Source organism: Parasteatoda tepidariorum, chromosome 1 (assembly GCF_043381705.1).
Source record: "Parasteatoda tepidariorum isolate YZ-2023 chromosome 1, CAS_Ptep_4.0, whole genome shotgun sequence".
NCBI lineage: Eukaryota > Metazoa > Arthropoda > Arachnida > Araneae > Theridiidae > Parasteatoda > Parasteatoda tepidariorum.
Window position 1 is genome coordinate 85,520,774 of NC_092204.1, and position 23,864 is coordinate 85,544,637.

At 29.1% G+C, this 23,864-nt stretch overlaps 1 protein-coding gene across 3 annotated transcripts in view; it reads right to left on the bottom strand.

The window, feature by feature from the left end:
* Positions 1-23,864, bottom strand: part of LOC107451394 (frizzled-5) — a 104,203-nt gene that overhangs the window by 24,763 nt on the left and 55,576 nt on the right. Inside the window, exon 2 of one of the 3 annotated variants that reach the window (XM_016067462.3) lies at positions 20,132-20,203. The gene's annotated coding sequence lies outside the window, so the exon portion shown is untranslated. Of the gene's footprint in view, positions 1-11,698; positions 11,857-17,766; positions 17,937-20,131; positions 20,204-23,864 lie in introns of those variants that run through there. The other 2 variants (XM_016067463.3, XM_043048071.2) reach the window with 2 other exon arrangements.

Genomic DNA, 23,864 nt, shown 5'->3' on the forward strand with positions numbered 1-23,864 from the left:
CCAGATTCTGGGACATTGAAAATAATTTTTTCTTATACCGATTATCGTGACAGTGATAAGCCTAAATTAACTAAGATAAATAGTTTAAACACGACATTTCGTAGACATTAGATCAAGATGATACTCAATCACGCATTTGGACAGATTCTAAGATTGATCAGGAATTTCAGAGGTGGTCACTGAACAAATAGTAAACACTTGACACATCAGAAAATAAACATCCTCTTCACTTGAAACAGTTTAGATAGGGAGTTGGAAAAGCGTGTGACAATCAAATACTGATAAATTGACAACCATGAACAACTGACACTTCAGAGATTTCGTTGATTGTATCTTCATTTCAGATTTTGTCTTATGAATTATTATTATTGTTTATACTTTTAAGTAAATAAATAAGAGATTAAATCATATTTATATTTTAAATACTTTTCCATTATCCCACGGTACAATGATTTAAATACTTTTCATTAATTTAATAATTTACAATGTAAATTTTTATTTGAATTGTAAACTTTACAATTGTCTCAATGCAAGTTGACATTGATTTAATTTGCGTTATAAATTTGACAGTATGCAGTTGGATCAGTGCAAATTGAAATCGATTTAACTTGAATTATCAATTTGATATCGAATTGAAGTTATAAGCCATTTTTATGATCAGCATCGATTATTTGCTGATTAAAGAAAGGCTAAACTTGGCCTAACAGCCATGAATAAATCGAGCAAATTCATAACAGTTATGAAAGTAGATTATTATTCGTAAAAAAAGAGTTAGTTCATCTGATGATAAAGCCTTCGAAAAGCAGTTTTAAAATCAACGAATTATTCCAAATTTTTGCATTTGAGTCCTAACAATACAGCATTGGAGTAACTTTTAGAATATTAAAAGATTAGCTCACAGCCACTTTTCATTTTCTAAACAGTATGGTTATTCTTCTGATTGATATTTTTTGTTATTTTCATAGTTCATTGATCAGCGGTTCCCAAATGGTGTTCCGCGGAACCCTAGGGATCCTTGTTTCATTCACTAAATATTTTCAAAATACTTAATAAAATCTGAATGATTACATGTTTTCAAAATAATTAATAGTATTTCGTTAATTAATACATTCATAATTGCTGATGAATTTTATCGATTAAGTCTCGGAGTTCTGCCAGAAGAAGGTCAACTTAGGGTTCCGCAACCGAAAAAAATTGGGAACAGCTGTTATAGATGGTCATGATATTGATTATGTTATTCTTAGATAAATACGTTATTCCAAACAAATAAATAAATAAAAATAAATAAATAAATAATAAACTAATAATAATAAGGAAAAACTCAGAATTAAAATGAATAAAGAAAAATTCTTAATAATAAAGAAGTTAAAAAGGATCACTGACCTATTAATTGATTTTCTGAATAATGTCTAAAAAAATAAAACGAAAAAAAAAACATTAATCAATATTTTCCTTTATTCTTTTCTGCAAAAAAATACTTAGGAACATTCTAACAATCAAACCGATACTACGATCTCTCTTTCTGTAAGGCACATATTTCATGGAAATATATATAAAAGAAAACAAGGCGGCGGAACGATGATGTATCGGCCCGATTAATGAGAGATCTGACACTCTGCGCCTGAATTGCGAATAATCCATCGGCCCATGCTTGGCAGGATACTAGAAGATGGTATAAAAGAAAGAAAATGCTGCCAGTTTTCACTCCTCAACGACCCTCAATGCTCGCCAGCATGGAACAAAAGTCCTGTTATCAGTTTTCTGTAATATTACCCGTCAAAATACGTGGCCTATACTTGGCTGCCTTCTTTAGAAATAGAGCCAGTTCTAAGGATTGGAATTTTCGTTTTAAAATTTCTCTTCTTTTTTCTGGGTGAAAATAAAAATGTCAGTAAAGGGATACATAAATTTTTTTTCGTTTTTTTTTACATTGTATTTTTATTTGATTTAATAGTTTCGTAATATTAAAGTAGCTACTTTTTTATAAGACTAAGCAGTTAAGTTCGTTTATTGATAATGTCTATTATAACCGACTATTTGTTTTTATGAAATGGAAGTTAGCAGCTTAATTATCTTATAAAATTTATTGATTGTATGATAAATACAGATAACTGAAGAGTAAATAAAAGTAAAGCATTCCAGCAACAGCCTATTGTGGGCCAGGGGTTCACGAAAGTTAAGACGCTACAACTTTGTGACCAATAGCATGATGGGGATAATGTGGTCGGCATTGCATCATTTTTATTTCTCGGGCAAGTTGGTTCCCATCGATATGAATAGGTTTCAAGCGGCCGCTCTTGGTCGAACCCTAGTTCTTCACACTGACAACTCAGTTCCTAAACCACTTTGCTCTTGCGGCTCCACGAGTTGTATACATTTCAAAAAATTCGATTTCGTATTAAACCGTAATATCGGTACCCTGAGCAATAAAACTGTGCATGTTTAATGCAACCTAAAAGAGGGGATAAATTCATTTTGGTTCAAACTGAGCTATGGTATTGTTTTGTCTAATTTAGGAAGTACGATAATATGGTTTAAATTAGTGCCATATTAAGGTAACCAAAATTTTAAACTCCATTGAGCGTTCACACGTTTCAAAATATCTAAGTTGGGGTAAAAACTTGTTCATTAACTTCTGAAAAACCATAATTTTTCAGATCCAAAAGTCATAGAACATTTTTAAGTAAAATGAATTCTTTAAATTTTGCAATTGCAATTTCCCATCGAGAAAAATAAAGTTTCTCAAGCGCTTTATGCTTTTCTTACACATTAATTTTACTGAAATGCTTTTTACTGCTTTTTTTAAAATTCAGCTCTCTAATTACGCTGAAGTAAATAACAATTATGCATAATAATAAATTTGAAATGAAATATAATTAAATTTTGTAATTTATTCTGTTCGCCTAAAAAGAAAGGACAAAATCAATGAATCATCTTTGTATATGCGCGCTGAACAATGTTTTTAACGTAAGCACAGAATAATTTTTCTTTAGGATTTGTTGGCTATGAAATCAAGGAAGATTCATATTTTAATACCAAGAAATTTCTGCTAAATAAGTATTGAAAAACTTAACAAATTAAAAAATTTGCATTCATTCAGTTCTAAACGTACTAGGTAAAATTGAGTTCTCAGGTTTCAGTATCAGGGTACTATTAGACAGTATATCAAAATTAGACAGTATATCAAAATCAACCCTTTTTATCCTAGTATATTCTTCAACAAAATTAATCAATTTTTAGTATTAGCTGATCATACGAATCAGCCGAGATGCTGATTTCACTGATCCATCAAAAAAGAAAAGAGTAGTTTTCATATGTGACTTATGAAGTTCCAAAGACATTTTACTTTAAAAAGCGCAAAAATCGCATTGAAACGTCTACAAATATATAAACAATGAAATATTTAAACTAAGCACAAAATTAAGATTGATCTTCAAAAAGCTCCACAGAAACTTAATAAACCCAAATTACTGTTGGATAACTAAAAATAGCATTTATCCAGTAAACTATCTAATTTCATCACAACTGAACACAATTTTTTATAAATCAGCTGAAGTGTACGAGTTCGCTGATCCATCAAAAAAGACATTAGTAATTTTCATTTGTGGCTTATCAAGTATGAAGATATTTTATTTTAAAACGAGCAAAAATCACATTGAAACGAATACGAATATATAAACCATAGAATAGTTAAACTAAGCACAAAATCAAGTTCGATCTTCAAAAAGCTCCATAACGACAAAATAAACCCAAATTACTATTGGATAGCTAAAAATAATATTTATCTAGTAAACTGCAAATTACTATTGGATAACTAAAAATAGCATTTATTTAGTAAACTACAAATTACTATTGTATAACTAAAAATAGCATTTATCTAGTAAACTATCTAATTTCATCACAACTGAACACAATTTTTCGTGAATCAGCTGAAGTGCACGAGTTCACTGATCCATCAAAAAAAGACACATGCAGCTAGCAACTTTCATAAGTGGCTGATCACGAAGCATATAATAGTGGCAATAAGTTCCACTCATTTTTTGGTGAAATTGACCCGATGCCTCGCGCCAAAAAATAGTTCTATTGATTCAGCCGGTCCTCCATGGGATCGTAATGGCGTTTTTGGAATGGGCACAGCTGCCCGGCATCTAACTGTGGTGATTCCCTTGAGTGTAGAAACTGACACAAAAGGTGTGCCACAGGTTTTAAAAACCTTTTTTTAGACGTTCTCACCTGAGACAGCTCTACTGCAGAGATCATTTGATTATTCATGAATAGAGGGATGGAATATTCATTGCTTCGTCTTAAATGATGGTTATTATTTGAAAATTAATTTTTGAGTTTTACTGCCACACTTGAAAAAAAAATTCGAGAAAGGGTTACAACAGTTAACTTGAGTTCAGTATTGGGTTAACTGTTGAAAATTGCTTTCATAGTTAACAGGGTTAAGGCAGTTTGCAAGAAACTTAAGTTCGCAAAATACTATGTAACTAAAAAAAAAAAGAAAGAAAATCATTAGTAACCGTAATGAGATGACCATTTTTGATAATGCCTTTTTTTAAATTTTTTACCAGTAATAATTTTAATTGCAGTTGCTTATTTAAAAATTGCGCGGCCATTTCCCATTACTAATTACTTCTTTTTCTATCAATTTGTTTGAGACAATATATATTTACATCAATAGATATTTTATTCATATGTAATTGATACGCTGAGGATTTGTAAGATATTTTTTTTATTTCGGAAAATTTTGAAAAATAAATATTTATTTTTATTTAATTAACTGAAAAGTTAAGGACAGCATAAATTTTTGCAAAATTGTTAGCATTGTTCATCCATCTCTATTTTTATATATAATAAGAATATTGTGATAATTAAATTTGCTTTCTATACATATATATATTTTAAATGTTCGTAGTAATATTTGTCTTTTACTTAAATGTGGCACTATTTTTTATGAGAATTAATAAAAGAAAAGAGAAAGAAACTTAACTTTCCAAACAAAAATATAAGTTGAGAATTTAATGGTATATCTAAATCATGTTAACGTTCTGCCAATTGAATTAATTTAAATATCTCAATGGAAATTATGGTATATACGCTTAAGGTAAAAGTAAATTATATACTTTTTTTTATCAGAACCTATTCGTAATAATTTAATATTTGCAATTAGAGAAGAAATGAAGTGAATATGTGATTTAACTAGATTTAATTGGATATCTGTAAGCGACGTCAAGCTTAAGTGTCGAACTTAATTGGGTTTCTGAACCGACTAACGATAACGTCACTTGCAAGTATCCAATTGAAAAGTTTTCTTATTAAACTGAAGCATATTTTGAAAATTGGCTTAGATCTTTTGAGTGAAATAAATAAAAAAAATTGTCGTTTTAATTATACTTCATATAATAAATAATTCAACAAATAATTGCCAAATCTAGCATAGTGTTTGACAAGAAAGGGAATAATACAGGGAAAAAAACTAATTAATAATATTTTAATTTTTGTCTTCAGATTGGTATGCCAGTAATTTTCTCCAATTATACCTATATATCGCAAATTAAACATGTTGACAAAACTAATAAGAAAATATATACATATTTCATATTTGATTCCTTAATTCTTTGGTGGGGGGTGAGGGAAACTCATGACGACAAATGTTTCCTGACAAAATTCTCCAGTATCCCTTTAAATACTTAAAACAATTTCCTCTGTCACTTAACTTTCACCAACTGAAACTAAAACGACTAGACTTAAAACCAAGTCCCCGAAAGAATATTCGTTTATCTTTCCAAACGCCAACAGGGTTGGCGTCAGATTTTCTGGCCTGCTGAAAATGACGGATTCTTCCATTGCAATGTTTGGACAAGCAGTCTACCATAAAAACAGGCCAACATTTCACGCACTGGGTAAACTTTTACCTTCAGATGAAGTAAACAAATAGTTGGTGGATGAGGGAGGGCTTTGACAGTCCACCCTATTCTCTGAGTGATTTCAAGCCACCCTTGCATCCATTGTGTTCTACAGAGCGCATACTTTAGGGGATGGGAAGTACACAATAGATGCATTTGGCGACAGCTGTCAACTTATAGAAAGAGTAGGGGTGGTTTCTTTTTACAAGGGTACCACAGGAGTCCAGGGCTAGACAAAATGTGGATTCCTATCTGACGCCACCCCCCTCCCCTAGATGAATCAAGAGTTGCGAGGTTTTGATGAAGTGCCTCTCCCTTCATGGTGGCCTTTGCTTTGTTCGAACACAGAACAATTTCAGAGCTGAGAAAGAATTCTATGGAAAAAGAGGATTAGTTCGCCTGTCTCTGATAATCCATTTTCCACTTTTTTTTAAACATTTAATCTTTAGGACTATATTTTTATATAATATGGGGTTGGTTGTGATTAAATTGAGACGTAAAACGAGTTTGATAGTATAGATTATGGGGAAACATATAAGTGGGGTGAAATGTGAACTGAATATTAAAGTAGCATTAGAAATATTGTTAAATAGAAGCTATGTTAAATTTAAATATTCTGTTTTTATTTATTTTTATTTTGAAATGTAATTCTGGTTGTCACTTTTTTTGGTTGAAAATATTTAGAAAATTCTGTAAAGCTTGAACATGCAATTATGTATTGTGATAAAGGGATAAGAATTACAGAACATTAATACATTTTTACTGCTGTGTCTAACAGTGAGTGTAAAAAAATGCTATACCAAATTTTGGTACAAAGTACCAGCACTTTGAGTGCATAATCCGTAAAATCCATTCTAACCGTAAATTTTTATTTAATTGGAGTGATTCAGTGATTTTACGGTAATCATTACTGCAAAAATTACGATTTATCAGATTTTTCTGGTAAACTTTTCTGGTAATTTTTTTCTGGTAAAAATGAATTCTGTGGTAAAATTCTGAAATTTCAAGTAACGGTGTTACCATATATTATATTACTAATATAATTCTCGAAAAAAAATTTCTTTAAAAGAATGGAATTTTTTTTATCTTTGAAAACATTAAAAACTATTTTTTTTTATTTATCTTCATTACAGATTTAACGGCATATGCTCAGAAATATTTTGTTGTCATAAAACTTCGAATGCTGCCAAGGATGTTTTTTTATTTTCATTTCGAGAGCTCAATTTATTCAAATGAAAATTGTATAGCAAACTATTTTAACTGAGTTTTAAAATACACAAAGTTCAAAGATATCAAATTTTTGATTAAAAAAAAAGCTTTTAAATTACAATCTTATGCTAAGAGTAATAATACAGTACATTTCTGAAAAAAATAAACTTTTTTTTGATAGTTCTCCCTTAAAAATGAAACAAACATTTGCCTTTTTTGGTGAAAAAAAAATTCTTAGTGAATGCTTAATCTTATCAGTGAGGGAGGGGGCACCATAAGGGTGCCTTAAGGAAAGGAGGCGGAATCTATAAATCAGTGGCGTGGGAGGTTTATGCGAAGCTGACCAAGTTCTGTTTACACTGTTCTGTACACACTTCACCTTCAGCTAGATTAGATGGAGAGATTATGAGGTTTTTAAGAGGTTGAACTCTCTATTCAACTTACTCAGAAGACTTTTCTTTCTTTTTATCTAATCTGCTGTTTCAACTGACACAAACGGCCAATGTTTTCATAAAAGCGTCCTGTTTGTTGGGTAACGCGATAAAATTGCAAATGAACTGGAAAACCTGTCCTTATAGGTATTATCAGTGTCTCTGTTTTTAGTAGGAATGTTTCGGTTAAAAGAAATGAACAAGCTGTTTAACGGGAACACCTTGGCATACAACAAATAGTTGTTTTTTTTAGAGTTAAATACTTTAGAAAAATAATTACAATTTATTTTTCTGTTGTGTGCTTGTCCCATAAATGTATATTCTCTGTAACAGCAGTATTTTGCAATTGATAAATTGTAGTTTTTGTGTGAGTTACTTTGGAGCATGTTTAGTTAAAAATCTAAGCAAGCTTGTTTATTTATAGATTATGAATCTGTGTTTCAATTGAAATAAATATGAGCGTAATTTGGGAGAGGATGTAACATAGCTTTGCCCGGAAAATGACATATGAACATTAATATGTTTTGTCCAGGGCTTGATTTAGAAATGCGTGGACCCTAGGTTGCACAGAACTGTCAGGGGTCTGGTCGTTACTTTAAACGAAATTTATCCGTTGTTTAATAATGAAGTGCTTATAAATTATTTATAATATGAATAAATTACGATATATTAGTAAATTTGAACTTATATCTATTTCAATCTCCGTTAACTCATAATTCTGATAAACAATTCTTAAGGAAAAACCCAAAAAGAAATTATTTGTAACATTTAGGGGGCCTTCAGACATGAGGGGGGCCCTTGGCCTCACAGGCCTTATGATAAATCAGACACCGTGTTTGTGAAACAAATATAGACAAGTATGTCTGAGCCTTCAGTCGGGGTGGCTAGAAAGCTTACCTCTCTATGATAATGAACCAAGGTTCGAATCCCAGTGATATCTGGTTGACGTAAAATATCTTCATTGAAAGACATATGTTTGGTTAGAGCCTCCATTGTTGAATTTACCACGAGAGGTTTTCATGGTTTTCCTCTTAGTGTAAAGCAAATATTGATAAATTTATGTGTAAAGCAAATACAGATTTCCTCTCTGTGCAAAGCAAATCCAAATAAAAAGTCCTCCACGATGGCTAGTTAATTCGAAGGCTTCATCCAGGAGGTCGCGTCTTCTGGGTTAAGATGAAAATTATTGAAAATTTTATGTTAAAGCGAAAATTTGTAAAGAATTGAAGAAATCTCCATAATGAGTTATATTTCTGTAGTTAAAAACATCACGTTTTAAATATTTAATTTATAAAACATATAGATTTGAAAGACAGATAGAAATATATTTAATTAATATTTTAATATTATAATTTTATTTAATAATAATATTAATAATAATTTCAAACCATTTCTCGCCAGTTTTTTTAATTTAGTTAATAATTTTTATTTATTAAATATACTTGCAAAATGTAGAATTTTGAAGGAATTTTAGAATGTATGACTCAAAAGAATAAAATATTTGTTTATAAGCAATATGTTTATAATTTAATATTTTAGTTTTAGCCTTATTAAACTCAAATTTTTAAGTTTTATATTAAGGTAAAACGAAATAAAGTAACCTCTTACAGAAGACAATGCTTTACTGCAGAAAGGATTAAACTCTTTTAACTTGAATACGTCAGTGAGTTAATAATAATTTCATTTATATTTATTAAAAAACTGAGCAAAATCATTATTTTTAACAGTCTCGCCACTGTTAAATCAACCAAACATACGTAATACGCCAAGATACCATTTACTTCTAAGAAAATTTACTGTAATTTTTGAATTGAAAAACTTGATTCTTAAACACGACAACAAGTTAACTTATTTTAGCAGTTTTGATAGATACTTAATAACTAGTTACATAAATAGGATTTAATATATATAAATGTACATTCATTTTGCAATTTGTTTTATTATTGAAATAATTTACTTACGTATTTTTCTGAACGTAAAATTTTCACCAATCGCTAAAAACTGATTAGAGCATGCCAAAAAATGTTTTTTTCAACGATGCATTAAGAAGTTCAAATTCTTTTGATATTATTTTCTTTTGCAACATGTAGGTAAATAATAAAGTTTTTTTTTTCTAGTTTGAGTTACTAACTTCTTCAAACTGAAATAATAAAAAAAATTTTTCCTTACAGTTACTAAATCATTTTAGCTATTAAAAGTCTCTTACGAAAACAGAAGTTGATGACTCATAGAATAATTTATTCCATTTCGTTGATATAAAAAAGGCAAATTTTACATCAATGTGATTTTTATTTAATTATTCTAGAAACACGAGGCAATCATAAAAAAATTTAATGGAGATGGAAATTTCGAAGATTGTGTAGGACTTTCTTTTAAGAGCTGATGAAAAATGATGTTTAGTCTTGTAAACATTTTTCATTTCTATTATTTAATGGTGTTGAGTTAGCTTATTTCCGTGTTGACATTCACTGCCATCCGAAGGAACATATTTTTAGAATAGCTGTTGAGATTGCATACTCATTTTTTCCATCAGGAAAAAGAAAATTTGAGCTACTTTTAACAACATTACCATCTACAAAATTCTATCATGAAAATGTAGGTTTAGGATAGCCTTGATGCATTGAATTTCTTTTCATATAATGATTTTTCTTCGATGTCTGTGGTATGAAATATGTAATTTGAATCTACTTGACTGTTGAATAAAGAAAAAGGTGAAATGTTACTTTCGCCTAGCCTATATTTTTGTAGTATTATAAATCGGGAAACCTGTATTTCGGTAGAATATTAGTTGGATAACTTCCATGTTAGTAATACGAATACGAAGGATTCGAAGGATACGAATACGTTAGGAATACGAATTTTCGCTATGTGTGATATGGTCAATAGTAGTATTCTGACAAGTTATATTTTAGAATGACTAGTTGAGTAAACTATATTTCGTAAGTATAATTTATTTGAATAATCTATATTTCGGTAGTACCATTAGTTGGTAAACCCATATTTTGGTAGTATTATTAGTTGGTGACCAAAATCTTGGTAATATTATTATTCTGGTAGCTTATATTTTAGTATTATTAGTTAAGTAACCTATATTTTGTTAGTATTATTAGTTAAGTAACCTATTTTTAGTTAGTATTATTAGTTAAGTAACCTATATTTCGTTAGTATAACTAACTGGGTAACTTGTACATTGCTGTAATTATAAGTTTAGTAATCTATATTTTGTTTGTATTATTAGTTGGATAGTAGTCTGGTTATTTCGTCAGTATTATTACAAGGATAATAGCCTGGAAGTTTCATTAATATTATTAGTTGAGTAACAATTATTTTGTTAGCATTTTCAATTAATGTAAACTGTAATTACTTCTTTTTATGCTCAATTTATATAATTTTCTTACACAAGTAATTATAGTACATTTATCGAAATACTCACAACATAAAAATTACTCAACTTATAATACTACCAAAATATAGGTTACCCAATTAATAATACTAATGTAATATAGATTTCGTGACCCATAATAATAAAATATATACTACCAGAATAATAATACTCGTACTATCAAAATTTAGGTTACCCAATTAATAATACTATCAAAATATAGACTTTCCAACTAATAGTACAACCGATATAAGGATTACTCAAAGAATAACTCTAACGAAATACGGGTTATTCAACTAATACTATATAGGTTGCCAGAATAATAATACTACTGACATATAGGTTACCCAACTAATAACGCTACCGAAATACAAGACAATTTTTTAAAAATAAGTTTGAATTATTTTCGCAACATTAGCGCTTGGTCTGCTACCTTATAAGATTTTAAATAATTTGCTTTAAACCTTCACCGCATCACAGCCAGACGAATAACAGATTTTCCTTTTAGTAATTATGTACCAATATCAAAACAGCTTATTTTGGAAAGTTTTTATTCAGACTATTACTTTTAAACTTTTATAAAAAGGCATAAATTTTAAATCTAACCCGACAAAGCATCTGATATTTTCCGATTCTCAGCAATTTTTTCACATTTTTGCTTAATGAAAGGAATAAAATCTCTCAAATAATCTTAGGAATAAAGGAAAATTTATGCTTAAGGATTTTCTCAAGAGAACTATAATAACTAAAAAATTTTGAAAACTTACTCATGTTCTTTACTTTAATCTGGAGTTGGTCATAAATTCGAACAAAATCATGGTACAGATGAAGTGGTTTTTCTATTACATTTTATTCAGACATTCCTTTTCTGTTCTTATTACATCCGAAATACCGGAAAAACCGCCAGGAGGCGTTTGTGTACCAGACGATTTTGTTCGTTTGCCACGCACTATCATTATCGAAATAAATTCCGCCTACAGAATCACCATTTTGGGGGTAGGACGCGACGCAAATGGGGCATTTGTCAGATGAAATGTCTATCGGCGACCACTTCCTTGCTTTATACACACCGATCTTTTCGAATGTTTCAGACGATAATGAGAAGACTTGGAACAGATATAGAGAGTTAGCGTATACAGAATATTAAGAAATAATTAAGTTAAAAATGAAAGAAGAAAAGGACAATATATATTGCTGAAGGAAATCTTTTTATAAAAATAATAATGTTTAGCATATCAACAATTTAATATGGGAGCACTTTTGGGTTGATTAAATATTAAATCAGATCGACTACAAAAGTCAGGTGCTAAAAATAATGCACGTAATAATGCAGAATATGTTACTAAATAATAAATTAAACATAAAAGAGAAATAGATAATAATGTATGTAATATTTTTTATAGAAATAATCATGCTTACTAAATTGTTTAGCTTGTAAACAATTCAATATGATAAAATAAATTAACAACTATAAATGCTGAATCAAGTCACCGAATGAGCAAGATCGGTGCTAAAAATAATGCACGCAATAATGTAGAATGTTACTAAATAATAAATTAAAAATGAAATGTTAAAAAAAAAAGAGAAACGAATTATAATGAATATCATCAAATGAATAAGTCAGGTACTGATAATATTTTTTTGTCGAAATAATTAGGTTTAGCTAGTAAAAATTTCTATATGATAGTATAAGTTAACTGTTATAGATGCTAAATCACAGAACATCGATTGAGAAAATCAAGCAAATAATATTGTAGAATGTTACGAAATAAAAGTTAAAAATTAAATAAAGAGAAACGATAATGGATATTACTGTAAGTAATATATTTTTATTTAAATAAATATGTTTAGAGCTTCAACATTTAAGTATAATAGCACATGTCGGTTGTTATCAATATTGAATCAAGTCAGTAGGTCAGGTATTAAAATTAGTACAAATAATAATGCAGAATATTACGAAACTATTGCGTTCGAAATGAAAGGGAGAAAAATGATAACGCCTGTTACTTTGAATAATTTTTTTTAATTAAAAAAATTATATTTTTTGCTTAGCTCATCACATTTAAATATGATAGTATATATAAGTTGCTATAAATACTGTAAATGATTATCAGAGAAATTAGTCAGATGCTAAAATAAGTACAAATAATAATGCAGAATGCTATGAAATAGTAAGTTAAAAAGGAAAGAGGAGCTGGATATTACGGCATGTAATATTAACTGCGAAATGTTACTTTGATTAAAGACTCTTTACCTTTTAATCGAAAACTTTGAAAACGGAACTCAAAAGAACTTAATTAAAAGCTAAAATTGAAAGATAAAAATTCTATTGTTTTGACTTTTCATTTTCATTTTACGTTACTTTTTTATTTTACACAAAGTGCAAAGAGCAAAAAACGAAAAAGAAATATAAAAACGAAATAATCTGAATAACTTTCACATATAAAGACTCACTCTTAATGGTTCAGGGGGGTGGCCTCAAATATGTAATTAATTAGTGCAGACGATATTTTAAGTTACGAAATCAGACACAAAAAAAGTACTTTATCTGAATAAACATACATTTTTTCCAACGGTTTTGGATTCATTACTGGATTTGGATTCGCAATCTGGGAAAAATGGTCCTAATAGTTTGGTCAGGAGAGCGGTTGAAAGTTCGAACCCCTAAATTTGCTTTTTTCGTATTTCGTCATATCTCGAAAACTTCTTAAGCGAATAGAAAAGTTTTATCACGGTATCATGAACTAAATTTATCCAAAGATAATTCCATTGGAAAAATAATTTTTAATAATAATTTATTATTTTATTTAATAATAGTCGGGAATTTTTTGAAGTGCAAGGTAAATAAATTTTTAAATTTTAAAGAATGCAATTTTATATGGTAAAATGCAAAATTTTAATGAAATTGGTTGAATAGTTCTTGAGGAGTTGAATTTTAAATATCTGATGTTTTTCTCTTTTTTTTTAAAAAAAGGCTAAAAAATTTGCTTTTTCACATGATATTTTTGCGGTATACTTTTTAATTTAAATTATTATTATTTCGAATTCCAAGTCAGCTTTCTTAATTTTAAAAGGATTTTAAATAAAATTTGTCCATAATTTAATTTTTAATTTTAATATATGTCGTTTAGAAATAAACGTTTATTATCATAATAACTTAGAGAAATTTGCTGAATTTCTGCATACTTTAAAGTAAAATCAAAGTTGGACGACACTTTAGAATAATTTCAAAGTTCGCAACTTAAAGAGTGGATGTTGTTTGGAGAAGTATATGCGCAAAGTTTGACAATATTTTAGGTGAGTGAATGTGAAGTTTACAAGCAGTTAGGCGGGAATTTAAAGTTAGGCGATATTTTAGGAAAACTATTTAGTTATAAAATTGCTTAAAGTAATGTTTTGTTATAATTTAAACCTTCTTCATAATGCGAACACTAATTTAAATAAATTTCTTGCAGAAATGAAAGTTTGATAGGATGACAAGTTAAGTTAGACGATACATCAGAGTCACTGTTGTTGTTGTTATTTTGCTTTATAACCGTACTAGTAGTTGAACTGCCGACCCAATTTTGGGATTTACGACTCCTATTGCGCAAATCCGTAACTTTGTAATTTTTCAGTTTAGGACATTTTTTTTCTTAAATTTCTCAAGAATTACTTAGAAGATTATTTTTTTAACTTTAGAGGTGTTCAGCTCACACGATTTTTCATCCTTAGCAATAATGTTTTAAGCTTTCAGTGGTTTGAGGGATCGACAGTAAATTAAGATAAAAACAAGTATTTTTGAACACCCTAAGCTAGAAAATCAAGCAATAAGCTTGAAATTTTTATTGATAACTTTGGTTGTTATTTGCGCTAACTGCAAAACATTTCGTAAACCCAGCTTAAATATTTATGTAAATATGTACTACATTTTCATAAACTAATTTTTTTGTCTTAGGTTATTTTTGCTATAACTATAAAAATATTTAAATAAATTAAACAAAATTCATGAAAAAATTTAAAATTAATTACAAAATTGCTGTTTTGAAATCAGAAAAAATTTGAAGAAACCGCTTAAGATATGGATATATAAATTAGTTCTTTATACTGCGCATGAGCGGAAAAATTAAAAAAAAAATTCTTTTCTCTCCATTTTGACAACCAATGAAAAAAGTCTGTCTCCTTTTTGTCACTTTTGACTAGCCCTCCTAAGATATAACTAGACATTTTTTTTATTCGCTGCGAGCTTATAAAATAAAGGTTTACAGGAAGAATAATAAATTTTTCCACAACAATGGATAAATATTCAATATTTATCCAAATTTAGTACAAGTTTAACTGATAAACAGTGGTTGACAGTTGTCTATCTATGAACGTCTTTTAGAACATAAAATTTCAAAATTTTAGTTACATTTCTGTGGTTAGTATAGCGATTTGAATGATATTTTTTAAACCAAATTAACAGTTAATAATTATCGATCTAACAAATTTTAAACAAATAGCGACGGCGCTTAATTTTTTTTTTAGTTAAACGAAGTAATTTTGTCACTATTAATATAGCATTGATAAAAATTGAAAAAAGCATAATAAAAAAGCATTGAAATTTAGTTGAAAAAGCACTAAATATTATAATTATTCTTTAAATGAATATTACACGATATCAAATTGTGATGTATTCTAAATATGGTTCTGAAAAAGAAACTACAAAGTACTTTTTTAAAGAAAGTATTTATACTGAATTATATTGAAGAATGAATCGAAACTTACACGGATCTTTTCCCTTCAAAAGGAAGAGCAAAAAGAATTTTAAATTCAAATTTATTTTAAATATATTCGAAAAGTGTTCCTTAACTGATCCGAAGATTCCCTGTTTTCCCGGAATTTTCTTCCAAAGGTCCCCAACGTTCTCTTTGCATGCGAAATGCATATTGATTCAAATTTGGATATGTTTAAATTTAAAAGCAAACTTAAAATATTCAACGCTGTATCGTAGATCTCCCGGAATAAGCATTCATTATTTTACCAACTTATTATTATTAGCATTTTTTTAAGTTTTGTTTTTTTAATATTAAGTGCATAAATATTTTTTCTTCTTCTTTTTAAATCACGGTTGCGAAAAATTGAGTGAAGCGTTTGTTAAAGAAAGATGGGAGAAAAAATAGAGATACGTTAGGAAAAAGTAAAATTGGAAAGATGAAACAAATATATTGGGTGTTCTACACTCATTATTGTCGCATTTGTTTCACTCTAAACCGCATTCTATACATATTATTCCTTTTAATACAATTTCTAAATAAAAAAAGGTAGGCAAAAAATATGCACGTCAATACTTAAGTGAGGAAAAATTGAGTGATGCTTTTGTTAAAGAGAGATAGGAGAAAAAATAGAGATACGTTTGGAGAAAGTAAAATTGAAAAGGGGAAACAAATATATTGGGTGTTCTACACACATTATTGTAGCATTTGTTTCACTCTAAACCGCATTTTAATCATATTATTGCTTTTAATACATTTTCTAAATAAAAGAAGTAGACAAAAAATATGTAAGTTAATACTAGGAAAAATTGAAAATAATATTAAAATATGGCGAATTATTATTTAGAGAAACGAGCTTAATAGCGTCAAAACTTGATTGATTCCTGGAGGAAACTGAAAGGTGATTGAAAGGAAATTATTACAAATACCTCAGTATAATATTATAATTATTAAACATATTATTATAATTATCATAAATACCTTATCAAAATTTGACAAATTATTAACTAGGACAATGAGATTAAAAGCATGGAAAAAACTTGATTGTTGTTCAGATTTTGTCCTAAGTTTTGTCAATTTTTAAAAATGTTTTTTATTTCTCCTCGATTAAATATTAATTTGCAATAACTAATATATATATAAAGAGCATTGATTGCAGAACACTTATTGTTAGGATTATGCCAAAAATATTATAAATGATGCATTTTTCAATTATTTAGGTCTGTCTTAATAAATATCTATGATCAAGCCAGGTTTGCTCAAAAGATAAAGCACTCTCCCGGCCAATGTAGCTAACTAGGTTCGAAACTCAGCGTACTTGCTTACTGTTTCCGGTTCACACAGGCAATAGTGCTGCAGAAAAATATCCCAAAAGATTGACAAATTATGTTGGGGTCTTTTCCCAGTCAGGCTAACTATAAGAGGTTTCAATGATTATCATCTCCATAATATGCAAATAAGAGTTAGTTTCCCTCAAAGCGTCCTTTAAGAAGGCGTATTTATCTGATTGCTGGAATAAAGATTTCCCTTGTCCTCTCGGTTAGTTTGAAAATCTCAAGGATAACTTCGAAACGGTTTTTCAAGATTAGTTAAAAAACAAAATAAAATTGACAGCTCAAAATGATTTGTGTACAATGGGTATATACCCTTCAACAACTACGGAATTTCAATAATTTAATAAAAGATGCTTCTTAGCAGGTAGCTAAGATGCTGTCATTTAGAATGCTTTACAGAATTTTGGTCATCAGCACAATCAAGTGATTTAAACAGTTATATATATGGTCAAATGTACACATTTGAAGCTCTGATAAATGTTTTAAAGAAATTCTATTTAAATTGTCTGCTTCAATTCAGTACCATTAAGAACAAGAAAAAAATACTTCAGAGGGTGCATGAAAGATGTGTGCATAAAAAATGTACGCATTTAAATTTTTCTTTTAGCAATCAACCTGCTTCTTAGTTGCTGAACCTCAAGCATTATTTTAATTACACAAACCCTATAACGATTAATCATCTAAATCATATATTCCAAATATATGATATCCCACGAAGTTAAACGAAACAAGAAGAAGAGGGAATAAAGGGGAAATACTTATCCTTACCGTCAGAAGTTAAGAAATGAATTTTGTCCAGAGTTAGGTCAGTGGATGCAATTAATTCACAACCCAAATCCCATTTCATTGGGATTCTACACCAACTGCGCTGAAATGAAACACTTCTTCATTGCAATAGGCCTTGTGATGCTGTTGTGTACGGACTGGCAAATGTAGATATGGGTGAGGGGGAGAGACCTGATAGGCTAAGGAAGAGAAAAATGATTCCTGGGAAGAAGAGGAAAGGGGATGATTTCAAATGCTAGGAAGAAGGGATTAGAGGATGGAGTGGGTGGGAGGTGGACGTGGAAGGGAACTGACAGGTCTTCATTTTTCTTTCAAGAAAGACGCGTCAACTCCGCAATTATTTGTCGCGCTCATTGTCGCATCTGCTTTGCGGAGAGTGAAGTTTCGGTGATGTTTCTGAATTGTAGATTTGGAATGGGAGCGTGTTTTGTGAGGAATCGTACCTCGATGTAACGAATGGATTGTGACTCATAATTTTTTCGTTAAATCGGGGGTTGTTCGAAATATCGGGGACTAAAACTGAAAATGTATGCGCCTTCGCAATGACCCTAAATTTTGACACAGAAATTTTCAGGTTTAGAAATTGCACACTTCTTATTCAGTTGTTCAAAATATAGTGAATTGTGAATGTTTGCATCTGCTTAGTAATCTCGTTTTTTGAGAGCATTTTTCACATGCATTTTTATAAATAGGTGCCTAGATTGTTCCATAAAATATCTAGAGTATCCTAAGCGTTAAAATTGTTTCTTTTCTTTTAATTTTCGTCTAAAAATGCTATTTTATTTTTATTATAACGAATGTTTTTGCCAATCACTTTTTACACAGATATTAATGCTTAATGGAAAGTTTCTCAGTTGTGCAATAGGATAAGAGAAATGCGATTCTAAAGTTTTTAAATTGTGCATACAGTGCGCAAAAAAAAAAAATGGACCTCACTGAATAACTTTTGATCTAATAATCGGTCACGTTCTTGGACTCAAACTTAATAGTTTGGGGGTTTAACCTCAAATATGCTAATTAGTTAGTGCACACGATATTAAAAGTTATGAAATCAAAACACAAAAACGGACTATCTTTAAATAAACATAGCTTTTTTTTCGATGAATTCGGATTTACAACCCCAAAACAATCTTAGAAATATTGTCGCAATATTTTGTTTAGCTGTCCAAATTTTGGACCCCTTAATGTAATTTTACTTTTTTGTGTATTTCACCATATCTCAAGAACTTTTTAAACGAATTGAAACACTTTTGCACACAATTATAAGATTCGTTCATCCAAAGATAATTCTAAGGAAAAAAAATTTATTTCGTGAACATTTATTATTTTATTTTATTTATTATTAATCGTTTAATAATAGTCAAAGAAATTTTGAATCGTAAGGTCTACAATTTTTTATATCATTTTAAAGAATGTAACATTGAAAAATAAAAAATTTGAGAGAAATTGGTAGAATAGTTCGGGAGAAAACCAATTTTTTAAAAATACTATGTTTTTTAGAGAGCGTACGTATTTATATCTGGTTTCATAAGTTAAAATATCGTCTTCACTAACTAATAAGCATATTTGAGGTCACCCCTTCTAAAAAATAAGATTGAGACCTATACGTGAAGATCGGATTATTGGATCAAAAGTTATTCAGGAAGGTCCGTTTATTTCTTAGCGCCTTTCCACATTTGAGGATATGTGGGTCACTGAAAAATAAACACCAATATTTATCTTTTTTTTTTCTTCATAGTTCACCAGAAGAAGTTTTTTCCAACAAATTAAGCAATTCGTAAATTTGAGATCTGTTGTTCGTTAAGTCGAGGTTACCACCGTCATTTTTATCGAGGAATTAAAAAACTTTTTGAAATCACCAAATTCGGTAAATAGGCGTTCGTTAAATTGGAGCCTAACAACATATCCTCATAAGTAATGGACGTGTTAAAATACTATAATCGTTGAGAGTTAATTTTACATTTGAAACTGGAGAACATGTAACGAAGGAAATAAATATCCTAAAAAGTAGTAATCCAGTTTTAGCTATATGATGAGTGCTAATGTTCTTTAAAACTGAAGTGTGTTTAGCTATATTTAAAAAGTAATAATCTTGTTAAATGCTAAATATTGCGTAATACCTGTTACAATAAGGCTCTAAACTTCTACATCTTATCTTACTTATACCAATCCCTTTAAAATGAATCAAATAATAAGAAAATAATTAAAAAAATTAAAAAATATTATTTGCAACAAAGAAATATATTTTTTACTTCATCACATTAATAAGTAATCTAATAACAATAATAACAATTAAAGTAAATCAATAAACAAGCAGCACAGCAATTAAATAAATGGCAAACCTTACCTAAAACCATAGTATTTATAATCGTATCTTCATGTTGCCAACATTAAATTTCAAGTCCTCTTTTTTTGAACCCTTAAAAAGATAAAATAAATAAGTAAAATAAAACATTTGCTGGCCGTATAACAGATACAAACATTTAATTGTTCAGTTAATAATAATTAAATAAACTAAAATTTTTACACCAGGCATCGAGATATCAAAGTAGTAACATACACTAAACAGTATGCACAAGTTTTTAAAACAAATAGCTATATTTCAGTAAGGTGTTTATGTTTGGATAAATTGAAACTGAATTGTTATAAATACATATAAAGCTAATTGAAGTAATAAAAGTATCAGAAGTTCAATATAAATTACGATAGTAGCTCTTGGCTGGCGCATTTTACTGTCTTGAAATTATATCATCATGCTTTACATGATATCTGGATATGAGTGAGAGCATATGAAGCAGAAGGCAGAGTTTAGTTCTTAAACCTAGTTTCTTTTTAAAAATATTTCCTCGTGATCTATTATCTCATTGAGAATTTTTTGACATTATGTTCTATCCGAGGGATACTGAAATTGCTTAATACATCACTGTTTCTTTACATTCTAAAATTGCCCATTAGTTATGATTTTAGTTATTGATATCTATTTGAATGATTGATATCTATCTGTTTATGAATGGTTATCGATTATGTTTAAGTCAACTACTTTGGCTTTGCTATGACTTCAGAAACTATTATTTTTAAAATCTATTTCTTTTTATGAAAATTCACGAAAAAAAGTACCTCTTAAAAATCCCCCAAAGATCTGAAAAAAGCACACAAAAAGAAGAAAAAAAACGCACCGGAAAAAAAGTCGCGGAAAAAGGCACCAGGAAAGAGTCCATGTAAACCACAAAAAACAGAATCATTAAGTTTTGATGCGAAGAATTTAAAAAAAATTTATAACTGTTTAATGACATATGAATTTAAGGACCGATTAATGGTCATGACATGGTCTTACGATCGATATACATGCATTTTTACATTTTTGATTTTAAGTTAGTAAAGGTGAGTAATAAAATTGATTATTTAAACTGTTGTTGCTTTTAAAAATAGCAAGTAATAATCAAAATGGAATTGATTTTAACCTAAAATTACAGTCTGAAGTAAATAATCTTAACGTTTTTTATATTTTAATTAATCTTTAGTTCCAATAAATATTAATAAGTAAAGTTCTAATAAGTTTTAAGAATTAACGATTTAAGACTTACTAAGTTTCCGGGGACTTTTTTCTGGATTTTTTTCCGGTGCACTTTTTCCCGCCTACCATTATGTGGATGTTTCAGTAAACTCAAAACTTTACTCGTTACTCCCTATATTAAACCTTACTAATCATTTATTAATTCAGTAACTGTCACCAGTTTATCGATAAAGTAGTCATCAGTTTATCGATGTTTACGTAAACTTAAAACTTCGTTATTACTAATAGTAGGAAATATATTTTAAACTCCTACTTTTATTATCTCCTAATAATTAGTTTAACTTTCTGACATTAGATAGTAATGATTTTCTCATATTAGTGGTTTAAACATTTTCTAGTAAACTCCTTACTTTTGGGAAAGTGTTTGAGCATTTTAATTTAAAGTAACTTTTTATAGCATGTGCTAAAGATTTTATATAAATATTTGAGTTTTGAAATGTTTTTCGCGTGTATAGTCACATAAATTTCCAAAAAATAAATTTCCATTCGATATTTATCTACCTATTGTTATCATTTTTTAAAAAAAGGGTATTAATTTCTTTTGTGTGAATACTTTCAACAATCCTGCATATTTTAACAAACATAAAATGCCAGTATCGTATATCATCTAGCTTTTTTGGTATGCATAAGAGTTTCAAAAAACTGTTTGAAGCTTTTCAAATTAATTCAATCAAGTGTAAAATATTTCAAAGAAAAGCAAATTATTCAACGCACTAAATTAATATGTTATAAAGGAAACTTTAAATAAAAACAAAAAGAACGTAAAGTCTTGTCAATTCCGCCATTGCAAATTTTCTAACAGGATTAAAGTTTCCACCCTTGTCTGAAAAAGAATAGCACTTTAATGCTTCGATGTTACAAGAATAAAAAATTCATTCTACAACAGAATTTATTCAATAAAATTTGCGGCCGTGCCCAAGAAAACTGAAGCCCTCTGGCGGCTTCTGTCGTTTGTTCTAATCCAAACTCTTAACGTAAAGAAAGAAACCTTTGAAGAATGTATTCTAGAAGAGGACGAGAAAAAAAGGAGACTACCTAATAAATGAGATTAGATTGGGATTACTTGATATAAGGTCCTTATATTCCCATAGATGCAAAAAAAGAAAAAAAGGCCACGAAAAATTGCAGAAACCTATTTTAAGCTTCTTTACCGGATTTCTTTGTGTGGATATTCTGAGCCTATAACATGCCTTCAAATCATCAACTAAGTTTTGAGGAAAATTCTTGTAAATTTTGTTTTGTTTTATATCAATCCATTCACAGACAAAATATTGCTTTATGTGTTTAGATTTGTCTGAAGGTGTGAAATCTCATACTACTCATACAATTTTCAGTAAAGAAAAAACATACACTACAACTTCCACTTCCTGTTTTCAGCTACGATGCAAAGAGTCTTAGCGATTTTTTAAACAATTTAGAATAAGATAGCAATAATTATATCAATCGGATAGCAACTTTTCGCTCATTTAATAGATTCATCATCGTTGAACCGCCTACACCACAATATGACGCAAAATTCTTCCAAATTTATTGATGTTTTAAATGTAACAATATTTCCGTTTAATTTTATCATTTCATTTTATAAACAATTTTAAAAAAGTACTATAATTTAAATCATAACAACAATTAATTCAATGGGATAGCAACAATTCTTTCAATAGAAAAAGCCGTTCAACGTCGAACTATGATATTGATGTCCTGCACCATACAGGAGGCAAATTTCCTGTAAATTTAAAGAGGTAATGATAAATTCAGAAATTTTTTCCCTTAATTTTACCATTGTAATAAATAAGCTAGTTGATAAAAGTATGATAGTATGGCTCAACTTCGGTCCATATTAAGATTGCGGTAAATTTTAACGATATAATGGTTATATAAGCTGTAAGTTTTTTTTGACCGTGTGACCAAATACCTTACGTAATATAAAATATTTGTATGATTTTAAGATTGCTTGAATTGCCTGGACTATCTTGTACGCAAAAAATTTGTACCAAAAGCGAAATCACGTCAGATTCATAGAGATTCCTCATTTAAGAATTTGTATGGTGAGATTTGATCACGTAAGATTTGCGAGGCATACCTTATTTAATAATTGCTCCAGCGAGATTTGATCACGCAAGATTTGTGAAAGAATCCTAGCTCAAGAATTTGTCACAGATTTTATCATGTAAGATTTGTGATTCGTCGTTCAAAAATTTGTCCGGCGAGATTTGATAAGGCAAGATTTGTGAGAGATTGCTTTAGAACCGTAGAACTCGAGATTTGTGAGAGAGTTTTTTTGACTTAAAATGATGTTCCTATTTTAAACTTGTCCCACCCGTATTTTTACAGCACTTTACCAATAGTGTTTTTTTTAATGTTATGAGCAACATTTAAGTAAGGTATATATGATGCAAAACAAAAAGTATGAGTCATTGTGCTAGAAACGAACTAAGATATGAGATTAAGTTGAGTTTCCTTAAGTCAAAGTCGTGACTGCAAGAAATTCAAACAACCTCTTAACTTC